Here is an 11,974-nt window from a genome sequence, read left to right as displayed (position 1 = left end):
TCATCTAAAAACAGGCCCTCTGCCCTCTTCCCAGCAGGTCAACACACATTCCCACCCTCCCAGTGCAAATCTGCAACAGGTCCCTTCTGTCCTAGCTTGCTTCTGCCATTAAGACATAGTAGACTTTTCACAGCTAAGTGTTGCTGCCTCTAGCAGTTGCTACCTCTTCTTCATCTGTATGTGCATGACAGTCTTCTCTTGTTTCCAGAGGGCTGTATCACAAACAAATTGCCAACTTTGGAACCAAGGAAGACAAATTATGTGTCTGATCAAAAAGCCCCTGTAAGGGCCAGAACTGGGAAAACACATGGACTGATCCTTGTGCCAGCACTTTGCATCTCTCTGGAGTGCAAATGCTCTTAAAGGACAAAACAGAGACTGTCTCACATAAGGTGTTGAGAAGTATACAGAATTGAGGTGGCTCTAATCTCATATATTTCTCCTTTAAAAGAAAGAAACCTTTCTGCAAAGGTTACAAACCAAAAGGAAGTTTGGCCCTCCTGGTGGAAAAAAAGAGCATTCTCCTGGCGTGCTTAGCTTTCCCTTCATTTGTGTGAACAGTGAGAATATAATCAGGAGGGTAAATCCTGTTCAGAAAGAATTCAGAGTCACTTTGCATAGTGTACATCATCATTCTAGATATTTGTGAAGTAGAGGCGTACACCAAGCTAGCCACTCTGGGTTCCTTTAATAGCCAAAGGAAAGAAACTAGCAGTTGTTTGAAGAACTTTCAGGTTAAGTGAACCTTGCCCTTGGTGCTGTTGAGTGCCCACAGGAGTTTGGGCTGAGCTGAGACACAGGTGTCTGTGGTGAAATCCCGCCCTTGGTGTAATAAAATCCCAGAGGAGATCCTAACACCCAAGTCATTCTGCACTGTGAAAGAAAGATGTAGATCACAATAAAATTCTAAATGAAAAAACTATTAAGAAAAAAAAAATCCTTTTCAGGTTGTGACTCTACCAGCTTACCACAAAGATGGATGGTTTTTCAATAGGGAAAAATGGGGGTAACATGGGTGAAGCCTGTAGGCTTCAGTGTGGGAGACTAAACATTGCAGGCAGCAAGTCATCCATTTCAGGGCTGACTCGTTGGACTCTGTAGCCTTACAAAACTGAGGCTCCTGTGAGGCTTGCCAGTAGGTGCAAATGATGGAAATTGAATTTTCTAGGAAGGCAGGTGATGACTGCAGAGCACTTCTATTTTTGTTTTTTGAGGTCACCCTATTTGTTTTGAAGTCATTCTAATCCAGGACAGGAAGGGACCAGGAGCTGTTTTTTTTGGCTACAAACTCAGATTGAACTTTAACTGAGCAGAGTCTTACTGTGGCATACAGCCATGCAGCCACGAGGAGCAATTTTGAAGGGCAGCAAGAGGCAGGATTGGCAGCGTCCCTCAGGCTGCACTGACAGACTGGTCATGCACAAGTGCCAGAATGGCCTGACCCAACCTGGTGCCATCACTGCTGGACCTCTGCCTCTCACCTCCTTAGGATAACAGGACTGCTGGGGCTGTGCCAGGGAACAGCAATGGCCAGGCAGGTAAGGGGACACTGATGTCCTTCTAAAGACAAATATAGGATGTCCCAAGCCAAACAGGTTGATAATAGGGAAGAGGTGGCCTGGTTCTGCTCTTGTGTTGACACACTATGTGGCTGTGGTTTTGTTGTCATGTTCTCAACAGTGAACCTCCAGGAGGAGGGGAATTGTCCTCCTGTACAATTTTCTAGTCACAAGGTAAGAAGATAGCTGCACAGTCCAAACACTCTGCATGGGGAGTACCTTACTGACATCCTGCACACCCTGTCAGTGAGCTAAGCAACTTATCCATCCCTGAATCAAACCCTTCTTAGCAATAGCCTTGGCAGCCATAGTCTTGGCATGCACAAGTGAAAGAAGGAAACCTCTTACAAAGGTTTAAATAGGCTTTTTCATTATTCCACAAGGGAAAAAAAATCTTATCCACTAGCTCTTCATTTAGCATAAATGCAGGTTTCAAAGAGCCTTGCAAAACAATGTGTGGCAAAATCTATGTGTAGGAATAAGAAAACAAATTTAGGACTTATGTTTGGAAGAGCTTATTCTCCTTTGAATGCTCTGTAAACAGTCCTAAAACCTCCGAGTGACAGGAATCTTACAGATATTGTACTTGGAGTCAAAATTAAGTAGGACTTTTTCCTGTTCTTTTGCAAACCTGGAATTACAAAAAATTTTGCTTTAAATGGTTGATGATCTAGAATTATTTCTCATAGCAGAGCCAATTGCTGAGATAGAGCATTTTGATACTTTGCATGCCCAGAAGGCACACTACTCTTATATGCTATTGTTGAGAAGCTGGGAGAAAATCCTCTACATAAAGTAATGGTTGTGTCACTGGTGCAAAATTTCCCGCTTGAACCCAGCACTAGAGAAGGGGGGAGAGGAAATGACACAACAATCAATCACACCTTGCTTACAATACTTTCTTCGCTCTCGTGTGGTGCTGAGAAATGCAAAGCAGCTCAGGAGATCTTTTGTTTTTCTCAGCAGAAAAGGTGCACATGTGGTCCAGAGCAGCACTTCCTGAAGTTAGTTCCTAAATTAGTTGTTTCAGCATTTGCCTAATGTAGCTGTGATTCTATTGGGTACCATGCAGCTTTGGTTCTCCAAGCTGCTGCTGAATCTGCTGCTGGCATTTCTCCAAGTGGCAGCACAGCTTTCCCAGGCGCTGGGGCACAGATCCCACAGTGATATGCGGAGGAATGAGTGCTGTGGTCACTCTCATCTTCCTGCCCAGATGCAGCAATGAATCACTCCATGCACCATCAGATGTCTGGCTGTGAGGCATGGCATGTTTTGATGAGCTGTATAGCTGAGATTCCTGATGTCCTACTGGAATTCATGACAGAGAGGTCCCATATGCTGCTGCTGGAGGTCCTTTGCTCTTCCAAGGTGGTAGGTTTGCCAGGAACATGCTGAAGTTTCAAGAGAAGCTCAGGCAGACATCCATCTGGCCAAATCCTGTCCCAAAAAGGAAGCTCATTTTGAAGAGGACTGGCAAACTGAATTCCTGTGACTGATATATAGGGGAAAAAACATGGCTACAACAAGCTGGGAACCACCATGTTTGTTTCAGCTGCAGAGGCTGGATTGCAGTAGCAAAAATGACCCTTAACACCTCACTAGTTTGTCAACCAGTGGACAAAGGAACCAATTGTGCAATTCGCGCATAGATATTGTGCAGAGCAATCTCACAACTACACTTGTAAGGAAGGGGTTTAAAATTGCACAACGTGCTGAGGAATGATACATGTAGGCATTTTGTCTTACAGCTATTGGCAATTAGAAGGAATGGAGGGATAACTGAATTTGCTTTGTTCTTCATTCCATGGAGTGTAGGGAGGCTCAACCACAGCAGATACTGCAGGCCAAAAGTATTCAGTTCAGCATGCATGGGATGTGTCCATGGCAAGGAGAGTCTGCACAGAATTCAAGGGACAATTTTCTGCTCAGTGCTATGGCACTGTGGAAAGCATATCACAGTAAAGATGCCACCTAGAGAATGTTTTGTTGGGCTAGTTAGATATTAGAAAAAATTCTTCACTGAAGGGGTGCTTAAGCACTGGAACAGGCTTCCCAGAGAAGTGGCCATGGCACCAAGCCTGTCGCTACTCAAGCAGCATTTGGGCAACACGCTTTGATTGTTCAGCCTTTTTAAAGGTTGCTCTGCATGCAGTCAGAAGTTGGATTTTATGATTCTCATGAGTCCCTTCCAGCTCAGCATATTCTATTATTTTAATTAGCCTAAATTCAGTGACTAGTTAGGTATTATTTACTTCCAAATGTTATAATTTACATTGTGTCTTATGTGGTGCAATGCTCTAAGCATTGATTCCAACAGAGTTGTTAAAAATATTATTAAGAAAACAGTGTTAGTCTGAAAGCCAAGATAATGCATAGAATTATTTTCTGTGCCTTTAAATAATAGAAACAATGAGCTATTCTAAGAGATAGAAGTAGGCCAGGTTGAGCTGTTTTTATGTAAATGTACCTATCTGAAATTGCTCAGAAGAGGATCTTCATTTTTGTGTTATAAACCTTTTTCCTAGCAACTTATTTAGTCAATACTGCAATTACAGAGCCACTCTTAAAAAGTATATCTACAACACATGAAGATTTAGAGCACCTGGCTTATGTTATTCATAGTCCACTGATTCAGACTGGTTTGAATGGAATATACATGCTTTTTTCTCTAACTGCTGCCTAAGGACTTGTCAAGACAGCAGTGCCCAAGAGACTGGGGAGACTGGGGAAACTCATTCTCATTTAGATCTCTAACTGTGAAACGTATCCAAAAGGATCTCTGCTTGCCCTCCTCAGAAGAACAATTGGGACTCAAGGCTAAGCAAGGGAAACCACTGTATTGCAATGGAAGAGCAGATTGTCTGTGTAGATGTGACTCTTGTTAGAGTACCTCTTGTTAGAGCAAAAACCAGTTGGATGCTGCACTCCTTTTCCCTTCCAACTGCTTGGAGCTTGGAGCTTCCTCCAACTGATGCGAGACTCCTATTTTCCAAAGTGTTGAAGATAGTTTTTCATTTTGATGTTCAATGTTTTCTTAACTTCACATTCCTTTTTCTACTTGTGCATTTGGTTTTGTGTAGCAAAACATATAAGCAGGAATCTATAAGCAGGAAAAGGTACGTGCATGTCCCCGTCCCTTCCTGCTTTTAGTGCCCCGTAAAGAATAACTTCTTGTGTCTCACTCTCCTCTTCCCAGATGTTACATCTCTCTGGAGTGTAAATAACTGAATAACTTAGTACTTAAACATGATGTGATAGCTTTGATTTTAGCACATCAAAACTAGGTTCTGATAGTGTCAGTATCAAAAGTGAAGGCAAACGCTCTGTTCTTGTGAATTCAAACTGAAGTGAGCACTTTGATGTCAATCTCAAATGAGCATGGAGGGAGCAATCCCCTCTGAAGTGGTTCAGTCAGCACCTGTAACCTCTTCAACTGCAGCCCCTATCTCTCATGGGAATCAATATTTGAACCAATATTGACTTAGGACTCAGGCATGATTTATATGGCAGTCTTGGTATTGCAACAACTGCTGTGTTACTCAATCAGATTCCCAGATGACTGGTTAATACATAACAAACCGGATTTGCAAATTCAGTCGGCACGTGTTATCATCAGAATGGAAAGGAGAAATTCATTCTGTCATGTTGCATTTAATTAATAAATCTGTCAAATACCTGTAACTGAGTACTATGTGCTCTGCCTAAAGAGGCAGTGGGTTTCATTCTGTTTTCAGAGGGTTTCTAACCTGGATTAATTTCTTGGTGACCAGTACTTTATAGTTATCATGAGTAATTGTTATAATGAGTGTTTCAAAATGGAAACAAATTAGGATTAATTTAGTTACTTTAAAAAATTCACATTAAAAAGCTCTGTAGTGTTCAGCACTATTCTGGTAATAATTAACAGTCAGCTTAATTCTGGGGTCAAAAACCAGTCTACAGCTGTTAAGTTTAGGTAGTTTAGGCATATCACAATAGCACTCTGGCTGTCTATGAAGTTACCCTCACCTCCCAGGCATTATCAGTGACTGCTTCTGAAGGAAGGCCATTCATCTGAATGATTTTGAGTGCTTCACACAAAAATCCACTCCACTCATTTTATGCCAATATAGCAATCAAATATTATTGAAAGTCTAAAGACCTGTACAATAACAAGATATTGTTAGTCAAAGATACTAGGTCAGAGGACTGACTTTAAAAATGTTATTTGCTCTTTTGAGAAAATTTAAACTTATATATATATAAAAAATAGATGAGCACAGAAAATTTAGAATGATGTGTTTCCTCCTTTAAATAGCAATATGACTTACACCCCATCAGATAGCTAAGAAATTGTCAGTGTCTATGTAAAACAGACAAGACCTGTAGTTTTCTAGGTTTCAGGCTAGCACTATGTGTGCATGTGTGTGAGGAAGAACATGGCCAGCCCCTGAAATGCTCAAACCTCTTTGTTTTGGTGACCCTCCTGTGTTTACCCTGTCTGCCCTCCACGTGTGCACTCCAAGTCCAGTGACCTAGTCTTTGGCAGTCAGTTCACCATGAATAATCACACTGTGTCTATTTGGAATAATTTTCCAACTCAATGACCTTTCTTTAACCTCACACTGCTAATTGTTATCCCTGTCAAGGAACAAATGGGTCTGAGTGAGGTGAATAGGTGAAGCTCTTGCCTAGAACATGTGTCTTGCCCCAGGCAGAGTTCCACTACTACCACTGCTGCAGGCTTGGCTCCCCAAAGATTCCAAAACTTCCCTCTGCCACCTCCTTATGCTGACTGTTAGAGGTTTAATGGTCCATGAGGAAATAACCAGCTAGAAACCATTCTTTGTCTTAAATGGGAAACTGCCAGGATGCCATAAAAGCAATGCCAATTGCTTAAGTATAATCAGTACCTGAGTCAAAACTATGGAGTCTGGAAACCATATCTGGAATCCACCTTTTTACATCCTAACATAGGGGGAAACTGCACCTTGCTTGAATAACCAGCAGTACTGGAGTTGCAAGTTCCATCACAAATCAGTTATTTCAGCTTGCTATTAATCAATTGCTATGCATGCTTAGCATAGTGAATTGTTGCATAACAAGCAAAAACAGAGTGGAAAAAAAGATATTTTAGAAGTCCAAATCATTCTAAGATTAGTCAGTGACCTACCTCATCATTTGGATCAATAATAAATTTTGAAATGTTTTAGAAATGTATGCACATTTCTATTTTACTACTGGCTGTTGTTCAAGCAACATATTGATGTGGGTGTATTCTGGAATCTTTTTATTGTGTTGTACTTAAATATAGAACATTTACTATCATGGTAATGGCAGCTACATGAACATGAGAAGGAAGTCTTCTAGTTGGCTTGCTCCTGCCTAGTCTGTCCCAGTGTCCAGTCAATGCTTTTGGGTCCTTCACACAGACTCTGAGCATTTAACCCAAGCAGTGACAGTGCCTGGTGCCTTGTAATAGTGCACTACCTGCTCTGTCCTACATGATTCTCTGCAGCCTTTTATGAGTGGCCATAACTACATCTACAGTAGTTATTTCTGTGGCTTTTTTCTCCCTCCCTAGTCACCACATCATACCCTCCTGAGCCCGCTTGCTGTCAGGGGAGCGCGCCCCACCTTGTGCAGGCAATATGTCCATGTTGCACAGGCAGAACTAGAGGTGGGTCTGGAATGTTATTCCTTGCAGCAGGTTTGTTTGGCTCCCAGCTATACACTTCCACAAGGGAATTCATAATGCACAAAACCATTAGTCTAATGCCTGGCCACAGCAGACATATTGGAAAAGATACAATTTAGCCTAGTTTAGAATTTTCTCAGTGTTCTCCAGTAATTTTTAACCCTAGGAAGAGTTGCAAAAATGTGCTATCAAAGAAAAGAAACTGTATTCAGTTTCTTTTTCCACTGAAATGTATCCCAGTGAGGCTACAAAGGATGTGCAAGGAAGGTACAGAAGGCAAGTGGCAGGTCTGTTCTTGGACAAGATAGCAGTAGGGTTCCAGCACAAGCTGGGGCAGGAAGGGGAAGCAAAGCGCCTGTCCCTCTGCAGCTCATGTGACTCTGTCACAAAGGCCAGTGCTGGCAACCCTCACACAGGACATTCTTCAGCAGGCAAAGTTTGCAAGCAACAACCACCTGATGGGTGAGGATCCCCTGCCCCCACCAGTGCCTTCCACACATTCCTCCAGCCTGCAGAACCAAGCACAGCCCTGACCTGACAAGCTGCTTCTCGCTCAGAACTAATAAAACCACAGAAGATTAAGAGGGTAGAGAGAGCCAATTCCGTGCAGGTAGAGAACTGGTTACTATAGCAACTCTTCTTCTTTGAGCATAGGCTGGGAGGGACTCCCTCGCAAGGGGATTTCTGTGCAGTCCCCAGGCTGGGGAGGGAGGCTGCTACAAGAATCTCGTTTGACAGAGGTTTCGTGGCTGCACTCTTGAACTCTGTTGGGATCGTGGGGGGGCAGTGCTGGGATAGGGCCGTAGAAGAGTTTGACTCTTGTCCAAAAGTGAAGCAGATGTTGGAGAGCCTGTATTTAAAAGTGATACTCACGTCATGGTGCATTGTTCTGTGGGTTGCAGCTACATCTGAAGCCGGTGTTGCACCACAGGACATGTCACAACGAGGAGTTTCAAGGATACAGTTGTTAAAAGACATAAGAGAATATTTAGCTTATTACTACTGGATTTTTTAATCTGAGATCCTAAGAAAGTTTCCCAGATATATTTCTTCAATAAGCCCAAATTAGTGCAGAGTAAGAAATTAAGCATCTTGTAATATAATAAAGGCTTGGTCAATTTGACTCTGGGAAAAGTCATCTGGGACTAGGGCCAGGAAATGTTATCTTAGTGTACTGCTGGAGTACCTGGCACTGTACAAGCTCTAGGTCTCTGTGGTTACCTTAGACCAACACAGCAAATGAATGAGCATATTATCCTTTCCTAGGGCTGCTTTCTGGTGGAACACACCCCTTGCATTCACAGGAGACACAAACAGCAAGCAGTGCCTAGGGTAAATCCCTCCCCTTTACCCTCCTTAACCCTGTGTGCTCTGGCAGGTATACTTCAAGGGCCAAAGCTGCACCTCGGTTTTTTGCTAGTATTTTGTGCTGGAAACTAAAAAACATAGCAGGATAATGAAACAACCTATGATTGTCTCAAATTTAGTCCTGAAGTTCTCTGTCTCAGAGAGTCAAAGCACAGAAGATGCATATGCTTTTGGGAAGGGACAAGCAAAGGGGGCTTTAGGTGAAATATTATGCTCCCCTATTCTCCCTAGATTGCTTATTTTCTACTTTTCCATGCACTATTTTTGCGGGAGACACAGATCTAGGAGAATGTTGTCCGCCATGATCCCACCACCCTTCCTACTGAGGAAGACGAAAGGGGCACAACTGTGCAGCCTCTGTCTTGCAGCTGCATCTTGCCTAGGTGTCTAACACAGCTGCAAACCTGCAAACCTTCCAAATCCCTGTCTTTCAAAGCAGCATTTTTTTGGCTGTTGATACAGGGAATAAGAAACAGCAGCCCTCAATTTTGTTTTAAATTCAGCAAGTGTTTTACCAGATGTAGAACCAAGGAATTGAAAAACAAAAGCAGGCTCCCTGCTCCAAGTGCAACCTGAATGCAGGACTAGTCTGGGAGTACTTTGTTATGGCAAAGTGCACTGAGGAGGTAAGCCAAGAGGCAGAGGGACTCAAGGACAGCCCCAAACTCTCACCCAGACTGGAACAACTGGACAGTTGCCATGTCTAAGTCTTGGGCTCAGCCTAGCTTCAAAAACTGAGTATCAACCTGCTACTGGTCCATAAACAATCAACAATTTATCAACAACTACCATTATGATGCCTGCAAGCTTTTCAGCTGAAAGAAGTATCTGCACTCTGTCATTCTCTCTATGCCATGTGGCAGATCTGGCCTTAGATGGCATTTGATCTTGCCAGTAAAATCTGCTGCTGCTTGGAATAAAAGAGAGAGACTTGTGACAGAAAGTTGAGTGCTTTATGGGTCAGAATTGTAGACTTAGCTTTTTTGTGAGCAATATCTGCTGTAACAATGCAATTGATGTGAATAAAATCACATGAAATTGCATCAATCCAACAGCAGTTCCCTTTGCTGCAGGTATATAAGTTTTACAGAAAAAATGGGAAAAAATATTCCAATAAGCTTTACTGAATTACAAATTAATAAATTAACAAAAGGCTCATATTATATTGTCATAGACGAGAGACATGATTGACTATTTCCTGATTGAATATATGATTAAGGCCACACTCACAGGCAATGAAAAATAGGAATTTCCTTCAAGACTTGCAGAAGTGTCTCCATTACTTCAAAGGACATAGTGGATTCACCGACAGTTCTGTTCAGCCATTGAAGTAACAGATTACACGCTCATGGTAAGGAGTTGAAGGCAAAGTAAATTACAGAGAAAGAAAATGTGTTTTACTGTGTGAGAGGAGGAGATTTCTGTGATGAGCACTTTTGTCTCCCTCCATGCTGACAGCAGAGGTCATACAAAGTCTCAAGGCTCTGCTTACACAAGAAGAGGGAGCTCAGTCCAGCCTGTGCCTTGCTTACAGCCGAATCAGTCATTATGTGTTTGTCTGGAGCCTAACCTCCCTTATCTCAGCTACTTCCTGCACAGGCTTTAAAGCCAGGTTATCCAGGGGATACAGGCAGCTGAGGAATTATTCTCTTCATAGGTCTCATTTATTAGATGCTACATCAAATCAACCTATGAGATGGAGGTAGAAGTTGAACATAAATACAGAACGCACATCTGCTACGAAAGTGTGCTAATGCAGCTTGGTTGCTATGGTGTAAAAGGCAACATAAGGATCATGAAGACACGTTTGCCTTTCCCCATTACTGAAGAAGATGGCTGAGTGATTGACTAATCCATGGGATAGGATATTGCATTGGTCCTAACAACACTGTGCTTCCAAATGGAAACAGACATCAGACATCATTGCTGCTGAGAATGTAGGTAATCAGGCTTCACGAACCCAAGTTCAGTATTTTAATTAGTCAGTCAGTCTTGGAGCTTCTGAGCCACTAATTCAGTACTTAATTCTCTCCTTTAAGGTTTTTGGGTTTTGTTTTGTTTTTTTTTTTTTCTGATGTCTTTTAGGTTTCAATACATTCTGAAGTTAGCAGAAGCCTTGGTTTTGTTAAATTTGATTACAAGTATTACCTAAGTGTAATTGATTCCTCCTTAGGAGCAGAAAAATATTGCATATATAAGTAGAAAAAATGGTTTTGTTTTCTTTTTTTCCTAACTGTTTTATTTGAATTTGGACTCAAAACATAGGACAAGTACATGTCAGTAGGTCTCTAAGGAGAGTACTCACTCTGTTGATCTGTCTAGTGCATACTGCATGAAGAAGAGCAATATAAATTTCTGGTGCATTGCCCCTTCTGAATGCTTTGAGCCAAACTGGGGAAGTTCTTGGATAACAGCAGAAAATTTTCTTGGATAAGAGCAGATTTCTTTTCCTAACTTTCCACATACTCTGCTGAGTTTTGGATCATGATTTCAGAACATGGACTTCATATCTCTGGCACTGCTGCCTAGGACTTCAGTCAGAGCAAGCTTGTGCCACAGGTGCCACATTGCTTCCCACCCACTCCAGCCAGCCACACTTGAAATGTACAATGCAGGGTACCTGGCTAAAAGAACTCCTACCCACAATGTAAACATGAGCATAATCTTAAGCAATAACCAATATTTACTTTTAGACATAATGAAATAAAAATAATTTTGGCAAGTAACATATCTATTTGCCTTCATATCAACTAAACCAGCAGTCCCTTATGATTATTCACCCTATGCATATCACAGGTTCTCTTAGGAGTATCTTGTTCTTGCCTCTATTGTGCTGTCCACTCTTGTGGCTCCCCAGGAGAGAGCCCATGTTTGTTGGAAAACACAGCCAACTGTTTTCAAGTGAGTTACACCCTTTCTGCAAAATCAACAATGAATGGCTATGAGCTGCTCACTGCTAAGAAAACATGAAACCAATAAAAGGTGTCATGAGCAGAGCAAAAGTCTAAAGGGAACACACATGTGGCCCTCACATGGATCCGGGGTCCTTATCAAAAGGGAAGTCATTAAAGGACTGAAACCCGAGCTAAACTTACACTATGAAAGGGTGTGTTGTAATAAAAAGGTTATTAAAAAATTGTTCATAATTTTTCTATCTCCTTTTAAATTCTCTGATATATTGGAAGAGATTATTGGAGGTTTTGAAGCAAAGCTTTTGGACAACTGTCAGTGAAATGGCAGTAGCAACAAGATGGAGTTTTCTTGTCTAATAAAAGTAGGTAGATTTCTCTATATCCAGGAAAAACAAATGTTTCTTTTCTCTGATTATACTGCCTTTTCTTTTTACTGTCTGTTCTGATAGTAATCTAGA

The sequence above is a fragment of the Ammospiza caudacuta genome, chromosome 6, assembly GCF_027887145.1.
Source record: "Ammospiza caudacuta isolate bAmmCau1 chromosome 6, bAmmCau1.pri, whole genome shotgun sequence".
Classification (NCBI taxonomy): Eukaryota; Metazoa; Chordata; class Aves; order Passeriformes; family Passerellidae; genus Ammospiza; species Ammospiza caudacuta.
Note: the sequence above shows the minus strand (reverse complement) of the source record.